General features: G+C 48.4%; 1 long non-coding RNA gene across 4 annotated transcripts in view; it reads left to right on the top strand.

Moving 5' to 3' along the window:
* Positions 1–17848, top strand: part of LOC128115253 (uncharacterized) — a 310255-nt gene that overhangs the window by 214235 nt on the left and 78172 nt on the right. The window contains exons 17-19 of one of the 4 annotated variants that reach the window (XR_008220050.1): positions 2847–2928; positions 13091–13563; positions 16832–17022. The exons of the other annotated variants lie outside the window; for them this stretch is intronic. This is a non-coding gene — a long non-coding RNA (uncharacterized LOC128115253). The remainder of the gene's footprint in view (positions 1–2846; positions 2929–13090; positions 13564–16831; positions 17023–17848) is intronic. 4 annotated transcript variants of the gene reach the window in all.

The raw sequence follows: 17848 nt of genomic DNA, 5'->3' as shown, positions 1-17848 counted from the left end.
AACATTTCATTGAGGTGGTGACTTATAGTTTCAGAGATTCAGTCTATTATCATGATGAGGAGTTTGACAGCATGCAGGCAGATGTGGTGCTGGCTATATCTTGACCAGAAGGCAGCGGGAAGTCAGCTGAGTGTCACACTGAGTAAAGCTTGAGAAAAGAGACCACAAAGCCTGCCCCCACAGTGACACACTTCCTCCACCAAGTCCACACCTCCTAATAGTGTCACTCTCTTTGGGGGCCATTTTCTTTCAAACCACCACATGCAGGATATCTGATGTGTGACCCCTGTAAAAGGGTTGGTTGACATCAAAGGGGTCATGACACACAGGTTCAGAACCACTGCTTTAGGAGAAAGTTTATACCTAACCAGTTACTATTCCTGTCAGTGCTTCACAGGCCTACCCAGACACCAATTTCTTAGTTGATTTTGATCCAATCAAGATTAACCATCACAGGCATATAGGGAGAGACCTACCATGAAAACCCATTGAGCCAGTAAACACTATTGGGAGGGCCAGCAGAGTAATGTGGCTGCACAGAACCCGGTGACTCTGGTTCCTGATGTCACTAGAGTCCAATCAGGCCAGGAAGGGGAGGTCCTGTGTTTCCAGTGTCATCTATTTCGGTGCGGGGGTGGGGTGGGGTGGGGGAGACAGTCCTGTGTCTTAAGTGTTAGCTGTGTTCAGATACAAAGGTGTAAATAAATTGAAGTGTATGGTTTTATAGCTTTCATTCTCAGCAGTATTTTCTGAATGAGGGAGGCAACTCAATTCATACTGTAGCAGCTGACACTTACAGAGCCTTTGAACGCTGAAGTGGACTCTCACTTGGGCTACATCATCCCACTGTGGCCCTATGTGAGTGGTACAGAGGGAGACTGAGGTACAGAGGCTCAGTAGCCCACTCAAGGCTACCTGTAAGCAAATGCCCACCTGAGACTTGAACCCAGCTCTCTGGATTGAATCTGGTGCTTTATCCCACTCGTCAGTTCTTCCTGGATGTTTTGTCTCCCAACCCAAAGCAAAGATAGAGCTAAGATTACCAGAAGCCACATGCACCACATTCTAAATGTCCCCGAGAGTAGCAGTCACAGGCAAATGCCTATTTCCAAGATGTTTTCTTGGGCTTCTCTGTTTATGGGACCTCCTCTGTGATTACCCAGCAGATGGCATTCATGCAAACTCAAATATCACAGCAAACTCCTCCTTCAGATTAATTAGTTTCCATTTATACATCTCACCTCAAAAGCTTTAAAGTTCTTTGATCTTGCAGTTCTGGTCTCCAAAGCCTTCCAATCTCCTGTCTTTCAAGCGCCTTTGTTTTCCTGCGGTGTTTCCTTAGAACAAAACCTGGAGACTCCAGAAGGGGTGTGTCCGCCTGCTGCCAGAAGCTATCTCCCCAAGCCCCCAACCCCCCAAAACCCTATGCCATGTTCTCAGAAAAAAACACTATGAAACAGAGCCATACCCATTCTCCTGGGACATCCTGGGCCCAGATTGCTCTGTGATATCATGTAGGCCTGTTTTATGAAGGATGGAAAGCTTTTGTAGTCTAAGAGAACCATGATTATCAGGGAAAAAGGGAGGATTCTACATAACAAAGCAGCACTAGGCACATTGCCTGGCCCTGTCTCCCAAGCCAAACTGGTAGGTAAATAGTACTTGTCCCATTCTGTGATTATTTTGTCAGATGTATTTGTGCATCTACTCCTTCATGGCAGATGTTAGCATGTATTATTGTCAGATGTTTGAGGTCTATGTCTTGTCTTCAAGGTTTTGGTAGTCTTGTGGGAGACTAGGATGGGGGAAAGGAGTGTTGTTACTTCCAAGCATCATGGCTTTTATGAATCAAGACTTGCACACACCATGACTTCTGCTAACTTCTGTGATTTCCATGTGCTATGACTTCTATGAATCATGACTTCTGTGCATCAGTTAGGATTTCCATGTGCCATGGTCTCTGTGCATCATAGCTTCCTTAAATCATGCACTGTGGCTTCCATGTACAACGACTCTGTGTACTTTCACGTCTATACATCATGGTGTCCCTGTTTCATGAGTTCTGTGTACCATGACTTCATGCTTGCACAAGCACCATAATTTATGCCCATCATGTACACCATGATTTCTGTACATCCCAACTTCCATGCATCACTATGTCCATGAATCATGACTTATGTGTATTAGGATTTCTGTGCATCATAATTTCTATGCCCTATATACTGTGGATTCTATACATGGCTATTTTCATGACTCATGACTTTGGGGCATTGTGGCTTCTGTTCATCGTGACTGATCTTCATGATGAGTTGGGTACATTATGATTTCTGTGCAATGCACCATGACCACAAACACCATGACTTCTGAACGCCACAACTACTGTGCTTCATGACTTGTGAACATCATGACTTGTGAAAATCATGTCTTCCATACATCATTATTTCCATTCATTATGATTCTGTCTGTCACAACTCTGATGCATCATGACAGGCATTCATTTTGACTTCAGTGCACCAAGATTTCTGTGACTCATTTCTGTTGTATCCATTCAACACAATTCCTCTTCAACCAAAGCTGGTGGTCTTGGTTACATATGAAAATAATCTCAGAGAAAGAATATATATATATATTTTAAGGGCAGGTACTCATTCTTTGCCCCATCTTTTTCTCATGTCCACACACACTCTCTCTCTCTCAGTGACAGATGAGAAGGGCTTGCTGACTTAGCTCAGTCGAGAACAACATTTCTTCTCTCCATACAGGCCAAATTTGTCCTGGGGGCCACAGATTTGCCTGTCTGCATCCAAACCCTGTGATCTCTCTCCCTCTTTCCACATGCCATCCAGGGGTCAGCCCCTAAGCAAGATCTCTTCTTCTGCATTCACACAGACTTTGGGGACTGGACCTTCATCTGTCACCACAATAAAGGTACTTGTCAATCTGCCTCAAGTCCCATTTGAGAATATGATAAATGACGTTATTTAAGGAAAATAGCCACCAGAGTGATCTCTCTTCTCAGACATTAGTCCTGATGATGGAGTGCTGATATTGTAACCACTTCAGTGGTACCCAGGGCCAAGGATGAAGGCTTCACTAGTCTCTACCTTCACTCAGCGTTCTGCCCGGGTTCAGACTCTGGCTGCATGGTTTCCTGGCTGTGAGTCCCTTGGTAGTTCCTCTTTCTTGCTCCCTCTTTCCCTCCCTTCTCCCCTCTCTCCCTTTCTCTACCTCATTCTCTCCTTCCTTCCTTCACTCTCTTTATCTTCTTCCTTCTCTCCCTCCCCCTCTCTCCTTCCTTCTCTCTGTCTGTCTCTGTCTCTCACCATTCCCCCATCTCACTCCGTCTCTTTCTCTCCTTCCTTCCTCTCTCGTCTCTCTGACTCCCTCCTTCCCTTCCTCCCTGTCTTTCTCCTCTCCCCTCTTCCCCCCCTTCTCTCCCCCTCTCCCTCTCTCTATCTCTCTCTGCCTCCGATGCTTCATCTATAGAGTGAGGACAGTTTGGTGAGATTTCAGAAAGAATACAAACTAGAAGCTTGGTGGTGGGGCTTAGAGGAGAACTGCTTTGCAGGCATTGTTATCAACATGCACATACGTAGTTTCTGCCCCCAAGAAGCTGCAGTCAGGAGGGAAAACCTGAGGCTCAATTGTGATAAATGCCGTTTCTTATCCCACCAGGAAAAGCATGGGTGCAGAGAGCTGGGTGAGTTTTGCCTGGATGGGCAGGAAAGTCATCCAGTGTGACTCCTTAACCAGGCTCAACAATGGAGTTGTTGGAGGGGCAGGACCTAGTGTGAGGAATATTGGGTAGCCTGGTGGTTCATCTTGCCAATTTGACTGTGTTTAGAATCACCATGGAAACGCATCCCCAGGAATGACTGAGGGGGTTCTAGACTGTGTTAACTGAGGTGGGAATAACTACTTTAAATGTGACTCAGATCCCATGGTCAGGGTCCCAGAATGAATAAAAAAGAGAAAACAAGTGAAGCACAAGTCAACCCACCCCACCCTCTTCCATTTCCTGGTTGTAGACATGGCTGTTTCCACTGCCCTGCACTAAGCCTTCCTCACATGATGGGCTAGACCCTTAAACCTTCTCTCCTTAAGTTGCTTTTGTTCCATATTTTGTTATAGCAACAAGAAAAGAACTAATATAGGCAAAATTAGCTGCCAACATCTACCTTTTCCATTCCTTCCACTTTCCCTATCCTGTCTCCCTCCACTTCCCCCCCACTCATCCAGAGGAGAGTGCCCAGGGAAGTCCTGGAATAATAAGAGACTTTCCTTATAGATCACGGTGTCCCCAGAACGTGATGTGCCAACCTATCCCAAGGTCATAATAGGATGGGAGGCGAGTCTGTTATTTTAAGTCCAGATGGGAACTGTATGGGGAGATGCCTCTTTATTTGAGAAGTCTGTTTTGCTACAAGGACACTGGAGAACAGAAATCCAGCAAGCTTTGAGAAGAATGAGCCACAGTCCTTTATTCTCCAGATGCATTCCCAGGGTTCACTAAGCCAAATCACTAGGTGAAAGGCACATGCTATAGTCCTTTCCATCCACCTCCCCGAGCACACAAATGCTATTTATGTGGTTTGAGCTTCATCATGGGAAATCACTTTGCATGTGGCAACTTACGCTTTGGGGAAAGATTTTGCATGGTGTGGCCATGTGTCTGGGAATGGAAGAGGTTTCTTATTGCCTGGGTACCATGTAGCCATCTGGACCCACTCAGCATGGCTAATGAAGGGCTCAGCTCATGACCTGCTGGCAGGAGAGCTCTGCGACACACCTTGTGACCAAAGACAAGGAATCCCCCGCGTGGGTTGAGGTCTATTATTAATCTTAGGGTTGTGAGGCTGACACTGAACTGCTGTGAGTTGAGGAAGGTGGGCTGAGTCCAACAGGATTGTACGTGTTATGAGACTCTCTTGACAGACTGCTGCAGATAACAGATAAAGGCCTGCTATGGACAAGGCAGGGAATCTGAGCTACTTGAAGCTGGATGGGTAGGGCTTGGATCTGAGCCACACACTCATGGAAGCACAGTTGTCAGCAGTCATTACTGGATACTAGCTGAATGTTCAGGGATTTAGCCAGCACTGGGATGAGCTACTTGAAGTTAGTATGATTCATAAAAATCAAGACCCAGACTCACAAGACCCAAACTGCCCTTGTTTCAGATATCTGCTGCAAAGCCAACTGGCTCTACATTTGGGGCTTCCCACAAATGCCTTTGGGTCTGAAGATTTGCTAGAACAAGTCAAAAAAGTATTTTAAAAATGTGTGCTTCTGATTCTCCTTTATCATGAAGGATATAAATAAATAGTCACATAAAGAGACATACCAGGCAAGGTCTAGGAAGTAGACAGAGCTTCCCACTGTTTCTGGTCACAGTTCCCTCCAAATCCTTGAATGCATTCTCCACCTAAAGCTCCCCAGATGTCACTGCTCAGGCCTCAGACTGCATTGTTCAGGTGTGACCGGTCAATCATGAGCTTTGCATTTTGGAGAAGGCACAGAAACTATCATTGGCCATTGCCAGTGGGTTCTAGTCTCCTCTCCTCCAAGAAGGGTGGAGGAGCATGCCTGAAGTTCTAAGCCTCTGATCACACACCAGCCTCTCCCATCTGCAGGTCGCCTACCTGAAGCCCCTCCTTTTTTTTCCACTCTGTCATCTCATTAGCATAAATAGAAGGGCTCACAATGCATAATGAAGGTTACTCCCATTACCCTAACATTCCAAGAACGTAGGAGCTGTGTTGTGGGGTGTGTGTGTGTGTGTGTGTGTGTGTGTGTGTGTGTGTGTGTGTGTATGTATGTATGTATGTATCTGCTTTTTCTATACCATGGCATGGCAAGGTTAAAGGAGACAGAGACTACTGACCCAATTTCTGACACAGAACCTTGGCCAAATTATGTGTTTGGCCAGAGGCAGCAAATAAAGTTCAGAAAATACCTGAGCCAACTGATGGGGGATTAAAACCACCATTGAGGATAAAAAAGCTCAATGTCTATTTTGCACAATCAAGAAATGGTCATCTCAAAGCTTAGCCCTCACTGCAGGAGGATCAACGGCTTATGATTCTTTCTCATTTTGATGTGAGGATAGCCATGAGCCAATTTTCCTAGATTAGAATGAAGATGGGCATCAAGGAGAGGCCGCTCAAACACCTCCCGGGAGGCTGGAGGAGGATGGCAAGTACATGCCCAGGCAGGTGCAATGCACCACTGCAGCAGGCAATGCACCACTGCAACAGGCTTTCTCAGAACACTTGAGCAACAGAGTATGAGAATGCAGTGTGGCCGGGCTCCAGTGTTCAGAAGTGTCTGCCTGGTCTCACCAGGCCTGTATTTCTCTGGTTCTTAGCTGATCTTTGTGCCCAAAGATGTTTCTGAGGCTCAGCAGGAAGCTTCCTAGCTATGAGTGAAGTGTTTACCCTGAAGCAAGGCACAAGGACCCCTTAATTTCTAGAGTCATCTTAAAAACAACAACAACAACAAACAAACAGATGTAGTTGACTTCTGACCCCTACATCTCAGGCAAGTGTGTGTATATGTATGTCCTCATGCATGTACACTGGCACACACACAAACATGTACACACAGGTAAGTACTTCTCTCAAGAATGGTTGTCCTCCAAGTACTCCCAGGTTCCATTTTTCCTGGGACCTGCTTGACTTGAAGATTTCAGATTATACCTTCCTACCTGCAGCTGGTTCGGGAGGTTCCTACAGGAAAGGAATGGAAGAGAAGAGGTCCAGTATGTGTTGGGTGGCATATGTGAGAGTTGCCTTGTTGATTGCAGAGAGAACCTTGGTGTCTCTCTTACGCTGTCCTGAGATTCATAGTGGGTTTGTGGAATGAGATGGCTATTTCTAAACAGTTTTCAGATAGGGAAGGTGATTCATAGACCCTCTGCCAACTCCAAAATCTAGTGAATGAAGTGTCGTGATCCTGACTAGACAAGGAGTTATAGATGAGGAAGCTGAGGAACACTGTATCTGCATCTTGGTAACTGTGTCTCCTGATGGTCAGCCTCTTCGTGGTTAAGTACTCTTGAGGTTGCTGCTAGACGGTTCTCACTTTATCAGAAACCAAGGTACCAGGGTGTTTTCCCACATGTGTATTCACAAAGGATCTGCATCCTTGAAGGTCTGATGTCATTATGATACCTCATGCTTTGTGATTTTTGACATCCTTTCTTTTGTGGGAATCAATGAAAAGAAATATCTTAAAAAGGAGATCTGGTCTACCATGATTTGGGAGCAGAAAAATGGTTGCTTATAACATGAACATACTGCCCACCTCAGAAATATTTGTAACAACTTTAAAATCCACAATCTAGAACCCACCTCACTGCCCCCTGCTTTGGGGAAACCCACCTAATCTCTCTTTGGAGTGTTTTCTTTACTAAATAGACTTCTATTTGAACTGTACAAGTTGCTTCACTAAATATTTTCTTTCAAGAAGACAAGGATTGAGAGATCCTGATAACAGTAAAGCTATGTCTCCAGCTGAGGATTGGAATCACAGGGTGCTCCTGCATGGCTCCCACAGTTAATGCAATTCTCTGAAGAGCCATATGACTTGGTGTTTCCTAGGACTCCATCAAATCCAGCTCATCTGGAAGCATAAACACACAGCAGGAGAGGGAGATGGGGAGCTCCCGTTGCCCAGAAGCAAGGAGATATTTCTGCTTCCCTGTACTTTAGGCTGCTTTCCACTTGTAGAAGATGGAGACACACTATGTGTGCATGAAGTTATACTGAATCCTGAATAACTTTCTAGTGTTAGATTAAACCCCACTGTGCATGTTACAGGAAACAGCTACTGGAGCACAAGTAGGGGGTCCAAATCCACTTTGGTCAAGCTGCTAACAGAGACACAGCTGCACCAGCTCAGAACAATTATAGCCTTTTCTAAGACAGATTTTTTTTTTTGCTAATAAAGCCAAAATGATAATTTGGACTCACCTGTAGTTACCTATAAAATTCTCCTGTTCTAGACTTATTTAAAAGTCATCAGATTTAAGATAAGCAAGTTTCACCTTCCCTCTGTTATCTGAAAAGGAGGTAAAGCATACATAGGGAAGTTTGGTTCTGATGGCAAAGCCTTTTCTGTTAGAAATTTTGTAATACATGCTCACTTGCATCTCCTTATTTTTTGGGGGCGGGGGAAGCACAGGGGACTTATCAAATAAGCCTTGCCTTAAAGGCAGATAAAATGTGGGGGAGTATTATTTGAATGACAGCAAGAGTGAAGTGTAGCAATTTCTCTGAAAGCAAAAGGGAGACAATGTTCCACTTCCAGAGTTACAGGGATGGATTGGCCCTCGAAGCTGAACCCCTGAATGAGCCCAGGGTCATCATACATAGAGTCATGGAGGAGGATACAGTCATAGGAACAAGCTCAGATGTGGGTGAAGGAGGCGGGGCCTCCAAACTTTTAGGTCTGAAGTTGAATTCTAAGTGGTGTAGTTGAGGTGTGATGGTCATGTGTCTGTGGTCCCAGCTACTCAGTAGGAGGATTGCTTGAGACCATGAGTTCAAAACTAGCATGGGTTAGTGAAACAGAGACTGCCTCTCAAACACACATATGCACGTACACATGCATACAGACACAGACAGACAGACAAATACACACACACACACACACACACACACACACACACACACACACACACACACAAAATGCATCACGAGATGTGGAAGCTCTAAGACCCACATCCAACCTGAGTGGAGGGAGGGTGAGTGATGTCTGTTCAGAGAGCTGCTGAGCTCCATAAAGGAGCAGGCAGAGCAGACTCTCTGGAATGACCCAGAAGCACCCAGTTGTCCTGTGCAGGGCTCACTCAGATTTTTTCCCCCAGTGGGTCCATTGTGTGGTGCCCACAGTGAGGAGGGAACGTAGGTCTGCTCTAATCATGAGAGCATGACTGTGAGCTGGACAGACCTGGCCTTGGCTGCATTTCTGTAGTCCGTGTTCCTCTGGGGACCTGGAGTTTCTATGGGCTTTGGGAGAATGTCTGGGAGGTTTCCACAAGGAAGCTAACAGAAAACAGGCATATTCTAAAGTGGCCAGTCCCCTAGCGTACCTCCACCTGTCTTCTCCAAGTTCAGGCCTAGCCTCTGTTTTCCTCTGATTAAATCTTAGGCCTGACTTCAAGGACCTTCACTCAAGCTCGTGTGGTGACAATGTCTTTATCAGTGAAATACAAATGCCCCTCTCAATGCCCCCATCTCCAGTTCTGCCCAGTTTGAGCCCTGATTAATGAGGGCTGTTAATTAGAGCACTCTTCCCAGCTACAGACATGGCTGGAAGCCAATCTTGGAAGACAGAATCCATCCTCTTGGAGCTGATGAAAGAGGCTATATTGATGGGAGAAGCTAGGCTGGAGGTGGAAGGCACCTTTCCCTTTGTCTGTCCAGACCGTCCCTGTCCCCACCCCACTTTCCCTCTTGACCTGGCACATCCTCTCTGACGACTGTTTCTGCTTCCTACCTCTGGCTGTGAAGACATCCATGGTACACAGATGCCTAGCAAACTGGGAAGGACTTTGGAAGAGGGAGACAGAGAAGGCGAGAGGATGGAGGTGGAGGGAGGGAGGCTGTAAGGGAAGGGAGGTCCAAAGACAAGGGATATTGTGGAAGGAGCCTGGCTGGGGAGGCAGAGCCTCAATGGGAGGGTACCCTGAGGGGGGATTAGAGCCTAGAAGGGAGAGGAGAGACTTAGTGGGGAGGAGGGTTATTGAGCTTGGGGGGGCTTAAAACACTTATGTGGAGGGAAACTGGAGAGAGGGTGCACCAGGAAGACCTAAGGGGGAGGAGTCCTGATGGAGGAGACGTAGGTGAGGAGTCCTGAGGTCCCAGGGAACCAAATCCACAGGCCCAGCATCATAGGTTTTGAGAACCCTGGGTGGGTTATCTTGAGCAGTGGCTCAGCCTTGGCTGCAGGTGAAACTTGTGCACAGCTAGACCCCGTCCAGATTGTCTCCAACCCAAGGAATCGGGGCCATTGGGTTAGGTGTCTACAGGACAACCTGGTGAGGTCTTCTAAGGATGTGATGTGCGGTCAAAGCTCAGTCTTGCCTGGACCAGGTGACTGTATATGGATGCAGGGCCACCCCAGAAGATGCCTTCTCTATTGTCTTCAAAGCTGCTTCCTATGTGGTGATTTTAAGAGACTCAAAATATTAAACTGTAGCCTCTTTTGGAGACTGGAAATTTCCACTGATACCACATTCTCCCCCTCATTTATTCATTCATTCATCCTATAAACCTCCACTTATCATGGACTGGGACAGGAGCTGGCAGAGAGCCTTCCCAGAGGAGGCCAGGCCACAGGAGGCACAGAATGGCCTGGCCAAGAGCAGGCCAGGTGGTAAAGGCCTGGAAAGATGTTCTGGATTACCTGGGAACTGCATGTCTAGCCGTTAATGAGCATCTCTGCTAGGTGGGTCAGCTCATGGTGATGATATCCTGTGGCTAGATCTGTGGACTCTCCGCACACTGGCTACAGAGGCCTGCCTCTCACAGACTTGGGGGAGCTGCTGTGTTACGGCCCCATATCCACCATCTGCGAGGTCAGAGTTCTCATAAAGGCCCTAGAGACACATAGTGATACCCTGAGTTTCGGTGGGAAGGGACTTCGTGGAGCATTGGGGTAACAGTGCCACCATGGTACCTGGCCCTTCTCTTTGTGTTTGTTCCTATGCCCCACAACACTCTGCAGACACTCAGAAGCTTCTGAAAGTCTAGCAGGCATCAACACGCAATCAACCGGAGGCCTGAAAAAAAAAAAGCCCGAGGAAGACCCTCACTGGCTCACCCCAGCTAGCCTCTGAAGCTGGTGGGAAGACTCCTTGCCAGAACTTAATGCCCCAAACGTGTTCGATGACAGAATAAGACAGCCCCCTTTCTCCACCTTCCTTTCTTCCCCCCTTTCACCTCCCTCTCTCCTCTCTCCCTCTCTCCTCTCTCCCTCTTCCCTTCTCTTCCTCTTCCCCTTTCTCTTTCTCTTCCCTCCTCTCCCTCCCTCTTGCCGCATGTCCCCTTCATCCCTCCCCTGCCCCCAGCTTCTTCCTCAGCCTGCCCCACTGTCTGCCCTTATTTTTAGAGAGGATGTGAGCTCCAAAGATCACTTTGAGCTCTTTCATGTGAGATTCTTTCTGCAAAGGCCCAGACCCTGCTTCTTGTTTTTGTCTGGCTGGGGTCAGAGACAAGTGAGACTCTGGCAATCACAGGAAGGTACAGCCACTCCCTGCTCTTTGAGGGGCCTCCAGACAGGAGGGTCTCCAGCCCCACGGCTCGCTGTGCTGACAGTGAAATCTCTGTGGTGAGCCCCTGCTTGTCTTGTCTGTGATGCCAGTATGGGGACATGGTGTGGGAGCCTGGAGATGTCTCTTTCTCGTCCTCCCAACTATGGGCCTCTCAGTGGCACAGATGTCTAGAAACCTGCTCTTCTTAGGGTGTGGAGAGTGAGCCCATGTGATGGACCCTCTGGATGGTGGCATCTGTATCCTCATTTCAAAGCCTTCCTACCTGGGTCCCTTGTTGAGATAAGTGCTGTGTGGGGGAACAGTCTGGAAGAAGCACAGAGCTCCTTGCTCTTGGTGTTTGTCTAACTTTATCCTTTTCTAGTACATGTTGGGGAGCCATAATTCCAATCTCTGGTGCCTTGGGCTCCTCAACCCCTTATGAATACCTTGCAGCACTGCCTTGGGGTTAGGGTTTAGGGGCGAAGGGTGCTGTAGATGGACAGATGTACCCCCGAGGACCTTCACTACACTCCATTTTTATTGTTAGATAATAATAGATTCTTTGACTGTGCAAGACAGACATCTGGGCTGGAAGATCCCAGATGCTCTGTGAGTGCTGAAGTTCTGGTGAAACCAGATTCAACCACCTGGAGCCTCAGCTTCCCTATGTGTAACGTGGGACACCATCATGAGTAGACAGCTGGTGCCTGGGACTCCTGGGTCCTCCTCATGACAGGGACAATTGAAACATCTCTGTGTCCCCCCAGCTGGTGGACGGAGTGGGATGGGGTTATATTGGGGGCAAGGTAAGTGGCCACAGAGACCTGGATGGACCTGGATGTCTCTAGGGATTGGTGTTCCCAGCCTATCCTATCAGAGACAAGCTTGGCTTCCCGGGAGGCAGCTGTTCTAGTTTGTTCCTGAAGGTTCTCTCACAGAACCACTTACTATGCAATGGACTGACCCTCTGCAGAGCTGACTGTGAGTCCCAAGGCCTCTGAGCTCCTTTGGGCATCAGGGAAGGGATGGAGGTGGCTTTAGCCTCTGCCCTGGTTTGCTTTCTATCGCTGTAACAAGCACCATGACCAAGGAGGAAAGGATTTATTTCAGTGAAAAGCTTACAGTCCATCATGAAGGGAAGTTAGGGCAAGAACTCGAGGCAGGACTCTGGAAGCAGGAACTAGGGCAGAGGCCACAGAGCAGCGCTACTGCTTACCAGTTTGGTCCTTGCGGCTTGCTCATTTTGCTTTCTTAACCAGAACCACCTGCTCAGGGGTAGCACCACCTACAGTGGGCTGGGCCCTCTCAGAGTCATCATGGATCAGGAAAATGCCCTACAGGCATGCCCACGAGCCAATCTGATGGAGGCAATTCCTTAACTGAGGTGCCCTCTTCCCAGATAACTCCAGCTTGTGTCAAGTTGACAAAAACTACCCAGCACAGCACCCTAATCCCACAGAGTTGGACTGCCCAGCTCAGGAAGGCATTCCTGGCCTCTTCCCTGAGCATCCCCTGCTTTTGTTTCTCACCATTGCCTGGTTCTATGTCATAAAGCCTCCCACGTCCCATCACTTGGGACCATGCAGGTAACATAAACTCTGGCTAGTTTGATCTCAGTGCCTATCAATTTTTCCAGTGCTGGAATAGAAGTCAGGTCAAGAGTACATTAGGCCTGTGCTCTACCACTGAGTTAGCCCCGTAACACTGATCATTTTACTTCAGGGATGGATTCTTGGAACACCAGAATAGAAATCTCTACTGGAACCCCACTGAGCACCTGGTGTCTTCTCCTAGGATTTTAAACCTTTTTTTTTTTTTTTTCGTGAAACAAAGAGCACAGCCTAGGATTGGTTCAGGAGGAAAAGCAGAGGCCAGAAGCCTTCCCCAGGATGGAGAGTTCTCAGGAGGCAGAGGGCACAGGTGTGGGTCCACCCCAGCATGGCGGAGGTTTGTTCACCTACAGAGTCGGCCTGAACCAGCCACCCACTGCTCTTTGGCTTTTAAGGGGGAGCAGTATGTGCCTGGCATCCAGATGCCCCATGTGAACAGGAAAGAGGCACTGATGGATGGCGGCGCCACAATGAGAAATGGATCAATGTATCATCTCACCTGGTATTGGCATTCTCACTCAGAGAGGAGGCCCAGCAGAGGTCTTACAGCGTGGGCTCCAGCTTCGCCTGTCGGGAGGACATTCCCCCAAGGATAAGAGGATGGCAGCCTGGCCTTTCTTGGAGCTTCCTCCATCATAGTACATGGATGGGGGTGGCATGAGCATGCAGTCTGCACATCTCCCCAGAAGGCCTCAGGTGAGATCAAAGAGGCCATGGGTATCCATTTGTGGCTGCTACTGTAGCTGTGATATGCTGGGGTTCGTGTGGCAATTTGTGAGGCTCTGACAGCACTGGGGTACGCTTTTACAGTCTTTAGAATTGTTTTCCTATGTCCCAGGGCAGAACCCATGGAGCACTCCACTTCTGCTGGAATCAGCACAAAGCAGACCCCACACCACTGGGCAGTGGCACACCATGCCACTCAGACGGAGGGTCCTCATACAGAGAGACCAAAGCCTTGAGAGTCTCTATTGTCCCTAGCACTCTCAGAAGAGCCAAATTCCCCTGAGCTCACCTTGGCTCCTACTTCTAGCTCTCACTAGAGCCCAGGAACTCAGGTCCCTCTAGCCTTGTTGCATTGGCAGGGTCTGTCTGCATCTCTACATGGGATACTCTTCTGTCTTGCAGGTCCATTCACTCACTACCTCTAATTTCCACACCCCAAACCGAGCCTGTGAAGCCTTGTCTTGCTTTCAGCCTGTGGGTGGAGCTGGCTTCCCACAACTGTCTCCATCAGTCAGTTCAGCACGGGCATCTGGTGGATGCTCCTCCGGTCAGAGCCAAACACTCCTCCCTTTTACTTGGCTTCTTGCTGTACCCAGCTCGCTGGCAGCTGGATGACCTGTCTAGTGGCTATACCCCTCACTTCACCCCATCAGCCCATCTATTTTATATCACAGAATGTGCTGGCACTGGGATCCAGGGAGGCTGGAGTCATCAGGAGTAACATCACAGAGTCATGTCTTGTGGACAACAGGCCCGGGGTCAGAAAATGGAAGATGCCTTCTTTCCAGTCACACAAAAGATACACTCCAGAGAAGGGCCTTCAGTAGGGCCTGGTTACTTACCTGTGAGGGACTGAGGCAGGGTACCCACACACAGCTGCTGGCCTAGCTAGACCTGCTGGACATGAGGTACCAGGGAGCAGGAAGCAGAGTTGCTCAGTATCAGGGATAGCTTCCAAGTGAGGCAGGGCCTGGAAAGTCACTGCAGAAGCAAGGGACCCATCAGAGCTCTCAATGAGGGCCCATGACAGAGGACCCTGACTTCAAGGTCCAAGGATTTAGAACTCAAGACTCTATGCAGGATCTAACTGAAAGAAGCTGGTCTAGTCTCACCTGCATGTCCTGTGGGTGCTGCATTCTCAGCCACATGGGACCCTTGGCCTGCTGGTCACCCTGGTGGGTATGCCCATTCTTTCCAAGGTGGCATGTTGCCACCATGTCCATGCTGGCCCTCCTGCTCTGTCTCTGTACATAGATGCTCAGAAAGTTCCAGGGAAGTAAAAAACTTCCCCTTCTTCAGCTGATTATCTTCTGAGAGCTCCATCTTACATTCCATAAAGACTGAAAGCAAGTTCCTGAGGTCCACAGACCCTATGCTATGGCCCCCAGCCTTTCCCCAGTAATAATTGTCTCTGCCTCCTCTCCTGGGGTCTTTGCCATGGTTCCTCCTCCTGGGGGACCCACAGAGCTGGTATTGAATAAGGCTACATTTTTAGGGACTAGCACCACCATCAAGAACCATACAATGCTCAGAGAGGGATGTATGATATCACATGGTTCAGCCTGTTACAAGTGTCTACCAGGGATGTATCTGAGAGCGACACTGGAGGAGATAAAGTGTCTTATTCTTAGAGGATGCAAGCAGGGGTTTGGTTATAGAATATGCAATGTCAGTATTTTTCTGCTCTTGTCCAACTGGTCATCTACATTCCATGTGGTGAAGCTGGGTAGACTTTACTGTGCAGCCAGTAAGCCTGTGGACGTGGTCCAAAGGTGATATTGAGGCACGTGTTAAGAATCTTACCAGCGGAGATGATTTGACATTTGATGTTGAAATACTATGTCATAGGTCAGAGGCAGCGCAGCACATGATTGATATGACTGATGGGGAAGCTTTGTGCATAAACACCTGGTAAATATTGCTGTTCAGGATAAGCTACTCCATTGTCAGAGGTGATGAGTCGTGGCATGGGCTTGGACACACTTTCCTCACGGCAGAGGAAAGACAGAGCGTGTTTATCTCACTGTATGCTAATTTGGAAAATGATAGTCAATTTCCTGCTTTTCCCCTGCTTCTCCAAAGCTCTGTTTGCTGTGGTTACAGGCTTGACCACGGCACTTGCTGTGCAGATGTGGGTAGGCTCTGCTTCTGCTTGTGCCCCTTTGACTGTGTGGCCCAGGACAGTGAGCTCGGGTCGTTCTGAACATCCCCTGTTTGTGTCCAGCCCCATACCTGAGCAGACCTAGGTTGACTCTTGGTGATCTAGGATAGAGGATGACAGGTCTAACAGATGACAGGGAGATGCCTAACATTCAACCTGTCCCCTGGTCCTCTGATGCTGTATGGGCAGGGCTGTGCCTTCTGCTGTCCCATCAATGTTGGGTCATTCCTGCTCTCACCTGATACCACACCATGCACTTGCTGTGACCCTGGTTTCTGGCCTTGCTGTATATTCCTGTCATTGCATTTTTCCCCCTGGTTCAGCACTGGTCTCTCCTTCTAGGTGAGCAGCCCATGCTGGTGTCCAATTCCTGAGCTGATCTCACTAGGCCTACATACATGGTGCCAGTGTGTGATGGTTCTAGTCTTGGCAATTTCAGGGGATGTACGACATTGATGGGAGGGCCAGAAGCCTTCCATGGATCGTCAGAGGGAGACCAAGAGGGTTCTAATCCTCATAGATCTCTCAGTGTGAGCCATGGGTCACAGGTACTGGTGGTGTCATGTACCTGAGAGATGAAGTCAAGCAGCAGTCAACAGAAGTGTGTCCACAGAAAGGTGTAGACCGCAAGGCCTGCAGTGCCATGAACCTGTGTGGCTTCTAGGCTACAGAAATCAACAAGTTCCACTTTTCTCCAGTGCCTCACTCTGGTTGTCATCATGTAAAGGTATTCATAACAAACCTCACACAGGGAAGCATCATTATTCCCACTTTCGAGAAGGGAATACTGAGGCTCAGCCATGTGCTCAGTGTCACAAAAGTATTAGCAGCTATCAGGATTCACACACTCCCTGCTGAACTGGGGATCAAGCCTGTGGCAGGGGAGCTCTTGGAGGACAGAGCCACATTCCAACAGAAGGCCCCGAGGACTATGGAAACTCAGGAGATTCTGTTTGGGAACATGTCAAAGTGTCCTTTGATACTGGGGAAGGGAGAGAGGTTGAGGCCTCATTGGTTGGGATATGCACTTCATGGCACATATTTTATGAGAGAAACTTGCCATTCCCTCTTCTCTAGAGACATAGGTCTTTGGTTATCTGGAGCTGGTGTGTGGAGTCCCACCCTCTACATGGGAGGAGAGAATGGAGGAGCACCAGGGTGGAGTTGGGGGCACTAGCTACGACATGAGAAAGGACAACAGAAGTTGAAGAATGGCTGGCTTGCTTTTCCCGGAGCCTTCTCCTCTCCACCTCCATGAGAAGACCAAGGTGGGGTGAACCACATCCAAGCTCAGTGAGGGAAAGGCTCTGATCACCTCGACAGTCTTGGGCTTCTCACACTACCCAAGGGGTTTGAGAGGGTCTTCCGCGGCCCTTGGTCTGCTCCACAGCAATAAGAGGCTTGTCCGAGCTTGCCCTCGCCTTCCACCTAGCATGCAGTAGCCCTGTAATGGGGCCGTGAGTTTTATAGCCCTTGACTGTGAGATAAGTTTGAGATTCAGGGTGTATTGCAGAGATGCAGGAGAGAGCTTTTGTGTCCTCCAGTGGTCCTTGATCACCTCACTAGATGAGGTGAATGGCCTTCCAGTCCAGGGCATTATTGGCTGGCACGGGGGTGGAGGGTGAGGGGTGGGGTCGTGGCTCAGGGATCCTTTAGTTGGCTCCATGTGGGATATTTGCCTTGGTTTTTGCTGAAGCCCAGTTTCTCCAAGTGGTGGTGTGCACCAGATAGATGATCTGGGTCACTTTAGGAAGTTCTGGGTCTCAGGTGGAAGGAGGGTCTCTTTAGTTTATTCTTCGGGGCTTGAAGTTGAAATCATGCTTTCAATAGGGAATGTTTCAGCAGGAGGCCTTGTCTTCACCCCACCCCTGTCTCTCCCTTTCTCCTTTTCCCCCTCCCCCTCCCATTTTCTCTCTCTCCCTCTATATCTCTCCTCCTCCCTTCTCCCCACTCCCTCAACAGCAGGCCTATCCAGCCAGCATCACCATACGACTTTCATCGTATTTATGCTTACACAGGACAAAGGGCATTGATGCTCCATTTATGTTAAGGATATAAAACTTCCCTTACAAATATAATTTAAAATTAAAATAT

The sequence above is a fragment of the Peromyscus californicus genome, unplaced genomic scaffold, assembly GCF_007827085.1.
Source record: "Peromyscus californicus insignis strain IS unplaced genomic scaffold, ASM782708v3 Scaffold_1__1_contigs__length_55948999, whole genome shotgun sequence".
Taxonomy (NCBI): domain Eukaryota; kingdom Metazoa; phylum Chordata; class Mammalia; order Rodentia; family Cricetidae; genus Peromyscus; species Peromyscus californicus.
Note: the sequence above shows the minus strand (reverse complement) of the source record. Positions and strands in the feature narration are given on the sequence as shown.